The sequence below is a fragment of the Herpailurus yagouaroundi genome, unplaced genomic scaffold (genome assembly GCF_014898765.1).
Source record: "Herpailurus yagouaroundi ecotype Mexico unplaced genomic scaffold, PumYag 140, whole genome shotgun sequence".
Lineage (NCBI taxonomy): Eukaryota > Metazoa > Chordata > Mammalia > Carnivora > Felidae > Herpailurus > Herpailurus yagouaroundi.
In genome coordinates, this window is record NW_024412395.1 from 73,755,710 (window position 1) to 73,766,538 (window position 10,829).

General features: G+C 36.7%; 1 pseudogene; it reads right to left on the reverse strand.

Moving 5' to 3' along the window:
* Positions 1 to 776: 776 nt before the first annotated feature.
* Positions 777 to 1,858, reverse strand: LOC121030352 (3-ketoacyl-CoA thiolase, mitochondrial-like; annotated as a pseudogene).
* Positions 1,859 to 10,829: the final 8,971 nt, after the last annotated feature.

Here is a 10,829-nt window from a genome sequence, read left to right on the forward strand (position 1 = left end):
TGTCTACTATCTAGAGGTGGGGACAATTCAATAATTGAGTATCTCAAAGAATCTTATGTATTGAAAGGATAGACTAAAGAGAGGCTAATAATATAATTTATTTTAAGAAGCAGCAATTGCTCATATTAACCAGGGAAGGGTTATACTTGGCATCTTGTGGCTTGGACCATGCTTCACCTATGTTCACACATGGTAGTAAAGTGGTCTCATTTTTGTCTTTATCCATTATGGTTTCAGAATGGTCTTACCTAATTTTGAGATTCCATGAAAAAATTTATGTTCAACAAGAGACTCAAAGACCTATAAGTTCTAGGTTAGCTTCTAGCACCACCAAGGCCTGGCTGAAAGTACCAGGCCAGGTCCAATACGTCTAGGGCTTACTGTTTCTTACTTGTTTCTATTAAAGAATGTTAATACAATGTTAAATAGTAAAGTATAAAATGTAAAAAAAAAAAAAAAAAAATTGAGAATTCCCCATAGAGGTATTTATTATTGATTGATTTATGTTTTTACTTACTTTTGGAAGTTAAGGCAAAATTTATTCAATTTCCTTTCAATCATATCATCTAAAGCATGTATTTTTTATGGCAAGGATACGATTTCTTTTAGGGCCTTCTACAATTATATTTTAGTTCAGAAATGCATATTTTACAGTTACAAATTAGATAAAACATTTCTGGCCTGAGCCCTTATCCAGGATGAGTACATCTTTACCTGTTTTTATGTGGCCTAACCAAGTAAAGTACCAGAGGGCCTTGGCAGTATCCTTATTCACCTCAGGCTGTCCTCTGAATGATGAGCACCTTGGCCACTCCTCCAAAGCAAGCTGATCTGGCAGCATGTTTTCCACTATCACATCTTAATTCATGAACCAGGTATGCAATAATCTATATCTGGATCCTTGCAATGGCTGACTCAAAGCAATGGCTCTTCTATTCACATTGGTTTTACTTGGGTCTAGATCTTGTTGACTGTCACGTACTGGAGAACAAAAGCTTCATTCACCTCTACCAAATCCATGTCCTTAAGATTCAGTCTTTTTTTAAATTTTTTTATTTACTGTCGCACTGATAGTAGAGAGAAGGCCAATATCCATGATAGAGGAATCACATCCAGACACAAAATAGCCCATAATTCTTGCCAGTCATGTGAAGCTATGTTTTTTTGTTGTTGTTGTTGTTTTGTTTTTTTTCCTTACCAGCAACTTCACTGGCTATGAAAGTGCCAGACATTCCCGATGTATTCCTTGAAGTGAGGGTCCCTTCTTTCTTGACTACTACAGGAAGTTTATTTAACTGTTTCAGGCTTGTTTGGGGCCCAGCACGCTCAGCTACTTGCACTGCCTATATTCCCTTCTCTGTCTTCACCTCAGTTGGTAACATCTCATTATTAAAGTAACCGGCATCATTAGCAGCTTTTCCCCTCTGCTGTGATTACAGGACATATTTGTTACATTCTTCTTTGCCACTTTTATGTTTTGCAGCAAAACTCTCGGCAGTAATTCCCATGGGAAATCGGACATGTTGCTCTGTTAATGTTGCTCACAATGAAACTTCCAGCTTAAAAGCATTTCCAAAGTTGGTTCTAAAATGCGCGTTTCTGACACAGTAGGGAACCTGGCTTATATTTTTGGATCCTCCATACAATACAACTTTAGCTTCTTAAATACAAATTTCCTGACATTGATTCACAATGGACTGAAAAACAGAGCTACAAAGCCCATTAACAGGGAGGGCTGAGGTATCTTTGAGATTCCCACAGTCAAACCAACATGCCTTGCCAAGTATGCAGTGTCTGAAGAACTATTTGCCGATTTATTATAAAGCATGCAATTCAAGTGCAGACAAATGGAAGACATACTTTTAGCAAGGTATCGAGAGGTGGGGAGTGGGGGTTCTATGCTCTTCTGGGCACACCACCATCTAGCAGCTTTTATTTGTTAACCAACCTCGAATCTCTGATTCATTCATTTCTCATTCATATCAGAAAGACTTGCAAAACAATGAAATTAATCTTTAATAGAATTTTTTTAAATTCTCAAGTATCATTTGAGGCACCAACAGTTGTAGGTAATTTTAACATGCCTCTAAACTCTTGGCAAATAGAAGTTCAGCCTCTCCTACCCTATTATTATTTGCACTTGGAATTTTCTCTCTTTTTTAATGTTTATTTATTTTTGAGAGAGAGAAAGAGCACATGCGCTGAGAAGGGGCAGAAAGAGGGAGAAAGAAGATCCAAAGTGGGGTCCTCACTGACAGCAAAGAGCCCCATGCGGGGCTCAAACTCATGAACTGCAAAATCATGACCTGAGCCAACGTTGGATGGTTAACTGACTGAGCCACCCATGCGCCCTGCGCTTGGAAATTTCTATATATTTAGTTTCTAAGTAAGGACAATTCTGACTTAGAGGAATAAAGACACGTGTTTAAAATACTGAGATCAAGTATATCTTTCAGTGCCATCACCATGTTATACTTAACAAGATCTATATTTTATGCCAAATTCATAACAGGAACCTCCATAATAGGAACCATCTTATCTTACTTGATTGAGGTAATTGTTTGGCCAGTTAATTGAAGAAGTAATGTAGAGTAGGAAGTACAAACAAAAAATGTACACACACCTTAAAACTTTAGTTCAAATTAAAAACATATGCAGCTACTGGATGATGAGTGGAGAAACCCTTTTCTGTAGTTTGCTGATTTGTGTTTCATCTTTTTACAGAAAAAGACATCCTAAGACCTCATCTGCAATATCTAGCAATGGTTTCATGAGGAGAAGTAAGAGGTCCAGAAGACAGGTGCTTACTAGGCATGGTAGTTTAGTCAGTACATTTTCAAAAGGGGATTGAAACGTCCAGTCAACTGCAAAGATTATTTATGTGAAGATACATTGAGAGCTTCTGTGTGTTCTGTAAAATGAAGACACAGTCTTCATAATTAGTAAGGATCTTCTTTATCATCTGAAAGGGGTGATAATTATTTGTAAGTATGTAAAAGTTTTATGCCCTACATGTTAATGCCTATTCGTTAGATAGGAGGTGTTGTAATTCTTGTTTTTCCCCTATATCTCCTTTCCTGAAGACACTACTGCAAAGTAGTTTGGAAAATTAAGAATAGAAAACAGAACTCTCAACAGCAGTTGGCGGTTTAGTTGGCTAAACATACAGTTGGCCAAAATGTATTTATAACTTATTTTTTTAGAAAATATATACTTATAGACAATAAGGTTATCAATCTATTTATCGATATCTATATAATCTATAGGTAATCTATCTATATGTATGCATTAAACATATAACATACATATGTATATACATGTATATGTATGTTTTCCCCACAAACACCAATGATATATTGACATTCATCCTACTTATTAGCTATGCTGTCAGTCAAAAAAGCTACGAATGCTCTCTAATGGCATCTGGCAGAAGTAAACCAAGATTAGAGGATAAAGTGATCGGTCAGGCCTCCAAGCCAATCTGTGCAGCTTTCAATTCCAACGAATCAGTGACACCTGCATGTGGTAATCATTCTCTGGTTACAAGTGCTGGCAGAAACAAGAGACCTGTTTTTCAAGCTAGAGCAAAATGAGCTAAATATAAATGTGAAAATCCTCTTCACAGTAAAATTGTAATCCTATTTTTTAAAGGAGGAAATAGCAGAGCTGTCTTATTCACATTTTCAATTATTTTGTAGCAAGGTAGATTAAGCTTAAGCACACCAATGAAGGACAGATAACCATGGTGGGGATGTTATCTTCCAGCGTCCATGATAGGGATTCAGACTCTTGTCCACCAGTATCTTGCCGTGGGGCTTCAAACTGCTGTGCTGGTACTCGCTACACCAGTATCCTTTTTAGTTACTTGTTAGAGATGTGTGAACCTTTCATCTTGTGAAACTTGCCAACCTCAGGAATATTTTATGAGTTACCAGCTTTGCAACTTTTGCAGAATACATTCGAACATCACTTTTACAGGCAACAGGACTACAAATGTTTCTCCAAAGATTTAAAAAAAAAAAAAGGTATATAAAAAAAGAAACCTTGGAAAGATAACCATGGAAAGACAGTGTTTTTCCATTGTTTCCCAGTGAACTCTCCTGTTTTTTTTTTTTTTTTTTTTTTCTAACTGGAAGTCAGACCCTGACTAAGGGGTCAGCAGACCTTTGGTCTCATTCTCAATCCACTCTTTCTCGAGAAAAGCAAAACCATTATAGGTAATGAGCTTCTCCCATTTTTTCACCAGTCATTTATCTGTAATTCTTAGGTAAAATAAGATACTATTTAATAATTTAGTATTTTTATTTTCCCTCTTTTCCAACCAATTATTCCTATCTAATCTTTTAACAAATTCTCAGTATTTACTTACTAAATGATGAAATATGCCAAAGTTTTTTAAATAAACTTTCAAAGATCCTATAAAAAATGCACTATTCTTTTTTTAAACGTCCACAGTAGTACATTGTTATTTTTAACCAAAAATAATGCCTGTGGAACCCCAGAAGGCATTACGGACAGCTGGATGTTAGCTCTAAGGAATAGGACAAGCCTGGCTTTAGATCTTGAATTAAACTGCTCTGAAAATTTGACCTGTCTAACTAGTTCAGTGAGAAAGAGTAAAACTGATTTGAGGAACACATTCTTGAGAGCAGACCTATACAACTGGCCTCGCTCGTGAAGAAAAAAAAAAAAAAAAAAAGGAAACGAATAGTTATAGAACATCTAGTACATTTCTCAGTGTCAGGGTCTCAGTGTCACAGATATTTTTATTTGCTGCCTTATATCCATTCTCCCTCTAGATATTATTTAAGGTCAGTTTATGAAGTCTCCATGGGAATTTGCCCCTGGATTGTTCTGGAGAGGGGGTATACATGACTTAAGCCAAACAGCATATTGAATGGTGAATATCCAAAATCTATCTATTCAGAATAAATCTCAGAAATTTGGAGGATTTATACAAATTATTTCCTTTGTTTCTCCTAAACTAAGAATTTAGGAGCTGCAGCCATCTTGATACCAGGAAGAGAGTCTGAGGGTAATTGCTCCAATTTACTGGAAACAAGCTTGAGATAAGGTCAGAGAGAAACCAAGATCTGGAATATTGTTTAAGCCACCGCATCAAGCCTGATCATAAGTTGTTCCCTATATTCATAGACTTTTCATCTAATCAAGCACTGGCCATGGAAGGCATAGCACAGTTTACTGAACCATATGGTAAACCAAGGGGCCAGCAGAAGCAACAGCATCTAAAACTTCCCACTCCCCACAGAATGGAAAATGTAGCACTCTTAACTTGCTTCTGTTAGAGCACATGACATTTTACGGGCATGCTGTCTTGAAAGGGAAATGTTGCTTGTTCTGTCTGGAAGGTGGAAACAGATAAATGAGTTATTGCTGCTCAACTTTCAGATATCATCACCACTTAAAGTGAGGACAACATTCACTGCAATATGTCTCAAGCGTTACTAGATAAGACGATGCCTTAAACTGGATGAAACCATGGTTTACACTGAAAACACAAATTAGAGGCTTAACCACCCAATTAGAGGTTGTATAGGTTAGTTGTATAGGTTACAACTTACTTTAAAGTAACTACTCAAAAGTATGGCCCTTAAAAATGATAAATCTGGGAAAAGCCTAAGCCAGATTAGATGCTAGGCTAATAAGCATGAACTATGAGGGCCCTGGAAAATCCATAAGAGAGGAATGGTCTAGCTATGAGGAATAATAAAAATGAAGGATGAGTGAGGTACAATTACCTGTGACCTTCAGCTAGTATGTAAAAAAATATAACTTTTTAGTCAATAAATGTTCTTCTGTGGACTATCATGTACCACTAAGATACATCTTATTATTAAAGAGATAACCAGAATAAAATTTCTTAGCCTAAAATAACACACATTCATTAATGGAGAAAGACATGTTCACAGATGGCTACAACACAAACATTACAAAATAAGGTACAGGCAAGTTATAATAAGCGGGCAGGATATTGACTACTTTTCTTTGGGGAGTTGGGAAAGAAAGTAACCAAAAAAGCTTCAAAAAACAGTACAATTTGAGCTGCATAGCAATGGAAAAACAGCTATTTAACAGGCAACTAAGAAAAAGAAAAGTCTAGTCTCGAGTAAGGGAATAGAAGACAGGGAAGCATGAGGTCTAAAAGGAAATCGTGTATTTAATACTGTGCAAATCATTTAGTATAACGGAAAGTACCAACACACTTGTCATAAGTGAGATTGTGGAGAGTTTTCTTGCGGGTATATAGTTTAGGTAAAATAATCACACAGCTAATATTTATAAACCACCTCACAGTTCACCAAATAATTTCACGCGCACCACTTTATAACCCTGCTACTCTGGTAAAGATGTCAAAAAGTGGCTTAGAAACTTCAGGTTAATTTTCTTATGAAAACATTAAAACATTAAATCCTTCTAATAATTTTTCTATTATTTTCACCAAGATAAAATTACTAAGAATGATGCAGAGAGAAATTTTAGTGAATAAATATGCCACATCTTTTCTGAGTCCATTCCTTGGCAGTTTTTCAGCAAATTTGTTGCTATGTTAGGATTTCTAAGATCTCAATAAACTTATAATGGTTCGTTTATACAGGTGAACTTAATAAAAGATTTAAAAATTTTCAATGTAAAACTGATTTAAATTCTGGGAGCCCAGGGGGGTATATTTTATTAAAACTGGGGAGGGGGGGAGAACAATAGGAAATAAATTCTCTAAGGACTTAAGGAACATTTTATTCCCCTTTATGCAGCAGAGCAGTTTCCACTTTTAGTGTTCATCTTTAAAATATAGAAGCAACCTCACCATGCAAATTTTATGCATAGAACCAAAAGATGAACAACTTTCACTGATTCCCACTGGGATGCCCAGAGTCATGAGAGCCCTTTCATTTAATTAAACCAAATGAAATTCTAAAATAAATTTAGAAACACCTTCAAAATAATCGAGGTGTGCACTTCTCTCTAAACCCTCTGCCTGCCAATTTTTCTCTTTAGTTAGGCAAGCATTTACATTATGTCATTAAAATCCTTCTTTTTTACTTAATAGAAAATTTTCAATCCAGAGATAGATATTTTTACCCAAGCACAACATATTCTGTTTTCTTATGATGACCTACTGTTCTAATTGCTTATTTAGCTTATGGTGTAGTTTGTTTTTATTCTAATGCATGGTATTAATGGTTGATATTTTAAATGTCTGCACCATTAAGTATATAATGAATTACATCATTTCCCCCCTACTCTTTCAAATGAGTTAAATAGAAAGGAAACACTTAGCACTATTTATGATCTATACAGATATGTAGCATAGTGTGGAAATTTGATAACACCCTACTTTTTGGTTCTGTTAGTTTGCTGCACTGCCATAACAAAGTATGAAAAACTGTGTGCCTTAACCAACAGAAAGTTTTTGTCTCACAGTCTGCAGGCTAGAACTCCAAGATCAGCGCGTTAGGAAGGCTGGCTCCTACTAAGGGCTGTAAGGGAGCCTCACAGCCCATATCGCTCACCTAGTTCTGGTGGTCTACACACAGTCTCTAGTGTTCCTTAGCTTGTACATGCATTCCCTGACTGCTGCCTTCATCTTCCCTGGGGTTCTGTGTGTGTGGGGGTGTGTGTGCATGTGTGTGTGTGTGTGTGTCTGTCTGTCTCTATGTTCAAATCCCACCCTGCTTTTTGAAAGGTACGGTCATATTGGGTTAGAGCTCACTTTAATGAACTCATCTTAACTTGATCATCTGCAAAGACTCTATTTCTAAATAAGGCAAATACATAGGCACTGTGGTTTAGAATGCCAACATCTTTTTTGCTATTCAACCCATAACAATGACTGAGTTTTGAAATGCTTTTCCTTAAGCATACTGAGAAAATGCTTAACTGTGAGTCAAAATATCCGTGTTTAAATCCGTCCCTCTCGATCATGAAGGAATGCTTTCTTCATGAAAGCATTCCTTCATGAAGGAATGATTTCCTCACATTCTAAGATTTCACAAATATACTTTGGTAGTCAGGCTCTGCTTTATCTTATCTGTATCAAATTGAAGACAAATGTCAAGGAAGAAAAGACTGGAATGAAAACTTATAAAAGGGACTTAAGAAGCAGAAGTATTAAGAAAATAAATGAAGGGTGCCTAGGTGGCTCAGTTGGTTAAGTGTCCGACTCTTGGTTTCAGCTCAGGTCATGATCTCACAGTTTTGCAATTCCAAACCCCATGTGGGGCTCTGTGCTGGCAGTGTGGAGCCTACTCAGGATTCTCTCTCTCCCTCTCTCTCTACCCGCCCCCACTCGTGCTGTCTCTGTCTCTCTCAAAAAAAGTAAATAAACTAAAAAAAAAAAAATGACATGAAATAAAATTATGAAATTAAATCAGAAATAAAAGGCGTCCCCTCCAAAAGTAGTTGAAATGGAATAGTGGCAAGGAAAATCCAACTTATGATTGGATTTGCTGAAGATAAAGAAACAATTCATGGGGAGCCTGTGACTCAGTCGGTTGCAGGTCTGGCTCTTGGCTTCGTCTCAGGTCATGATCCTGTGGGCTCGTTCATAGGTTCAAGCCCAGTGTTGGGCTCTGTGCTGGCAGTGGGGAGCCTGCTTGGGTGCTTAGGATCCCCTCTCTCTGTCTCTCTCTGCCCTTCCCCTGCTCATGTACTCTCTCTCTCTCAAAATAAAAATAAATAAACTTAAAAATAAAAAGAATTAATGAAGTCTCAGTTCCTGTTTCTGCCCTCTGAGGGACACTAGAAGCAATGACAATCAAGTAACAATCACAGCCATATCACAGCCAGACCTTCCTTGCTTTCTAAATAGTAACTCTTCAATAATAGAAACTAGGACTTTTTGCAGAAATGCCTGATTCCACGCTAGAGCAGGGAAAGTAAATGAACCTGGATAATCTTGTTATTTGTGAATGAATGTAAGGAAGTACTCAAACTAAGACACATAAAAGGACACAAAAACCAACTTGAAGTAGCTCCAATGGCCAAATATGGTTCAATTCAGCATCAAATTAAATGATAGTAAATATTATAACCTCTTAAGTATATCAATCTATTACATAATTTTAATAATATTTTATAGGTCTATATTTATATGAAAAGCCCTTTTTACAGCTGAGGGTCAAGTAATAAAATAGAAGGAATAAAAATATCCAAAAAGTCACCATTTGGCAACTATCAACATTCATGCAGGCAAAACTCATAAATGGATACGAGAAGTATTAAGTGACATCTTGAAGTGTCACAAAATATTTATATCATCTCAGTATAACTCTTCACAAGATAATGAACAAACATGACAGGAGCAACATGATAAAGTGATCAAGTTAACATAACCAGTAATGAAACGCATCAATACCGTGTGCTAACTGGCACAGGTATTGAGGACATCGTAACATCATTTCTGTGGTATTCCTGACAAAATATCCATAACCTAATCCAGACACATCAAACAACCAAAGAGAAATACATTTTATGAAAAATTACTGACATAATCTCTAAAAAAATAATAATGTCCCAAAATAAAAGAGACTCAGGATATGATAACTGAAAGCAATACATGATCCAGGATTTTCTTCTGATTTGAATGGATGATTCAGACAGTTGCCAAAACCTGAATAATGTCTTCAAATTACATAAAAATCAAGTTGTTAAGTGTGCTATATACTCAATGAGGTACTTAGAGAAAAAGAGATATATAACATCAGTAATTTATTCCTGAACATGAGAAAGGGGAAGGGGGGGGAAATCTGGGTGAAGAATATATGAGAATTTTTGTACTATTCTTGCAACTTTCTGTATGTCTGAAATGATTTTAAAATTAAAAGTTACAAGTTAGTAATTTTACCTCGTATATTGTAGATAGCAGGATGTGAAAAGAAAACAAAGGTGTTATTCTTGAATTAGGGGAAGGAAATAAGAGGTACTTGTAACTGAAAAACAACAGGGGGGATACAGGAGAGTATCAGTACCACTTGGACATGGAAGAGATGGGAATACTAGACAGAACAGAACAGCGGCAGCAGATGCAGAATCTCCAGGGCTCCAGGATCCAAACTATCTGCGTTAAATTCAAGTGCATTTACTAGCTGTATGTACTCAGGGGATTTACTTTTCAATCTAGTTCCCCTTATCTATACAAAAGAGATGCTCGATTTTAGTCCATGCATTGATCATAGTGAAAATGAAATCAATTAATCCTGCTTAATAGGTAATATTCTAGGGATATCATGCCAAAATATCACAGACAAGGAGGCTTAAACAAAAGAAATTTATTTTATCACAGTTCTCAAGGATGGAAGTTCAAAATCAAGGTGACAGCAGATTTGCTTTCTGCTGAGGCCTCTCTTCAGCTTGAAGAGGGCCATCTTCTCACCATCTTTCCCTAGGTATATGCATCCCTGGTATCTGTTCTTATAAGGACACCAGACAGGGGCACCTGGGTGGCTCAATCGGTTAAGCACCTGATTCTTGGTTTTGGCTCAGGTCATGATCTCACTCTTGGTGAGATCAAGCCCTATGTCAGGCTCTGAACTGACAGCGGGGAGCCTACTTTGGATTCTCTCTGACCCTCTCTCTCGGCCCCTCCCTCTCTCAAAATTAATAAACATTTTTTTAATGACACGAGTCATTTTGCTTTAGGGTCCCATTCTTATGACTTCATTTCACCTTAATTACCTCTTTAAAGACCCAATCTCCAAATACACTTACAGTGACAGGGCTTCAACATACAAATTTTAGAGGGACATGGTTCAGTCCACAACAGGTATTAAGTATTAGTAAAGATCCACAAATGATATTTGGACCATGAT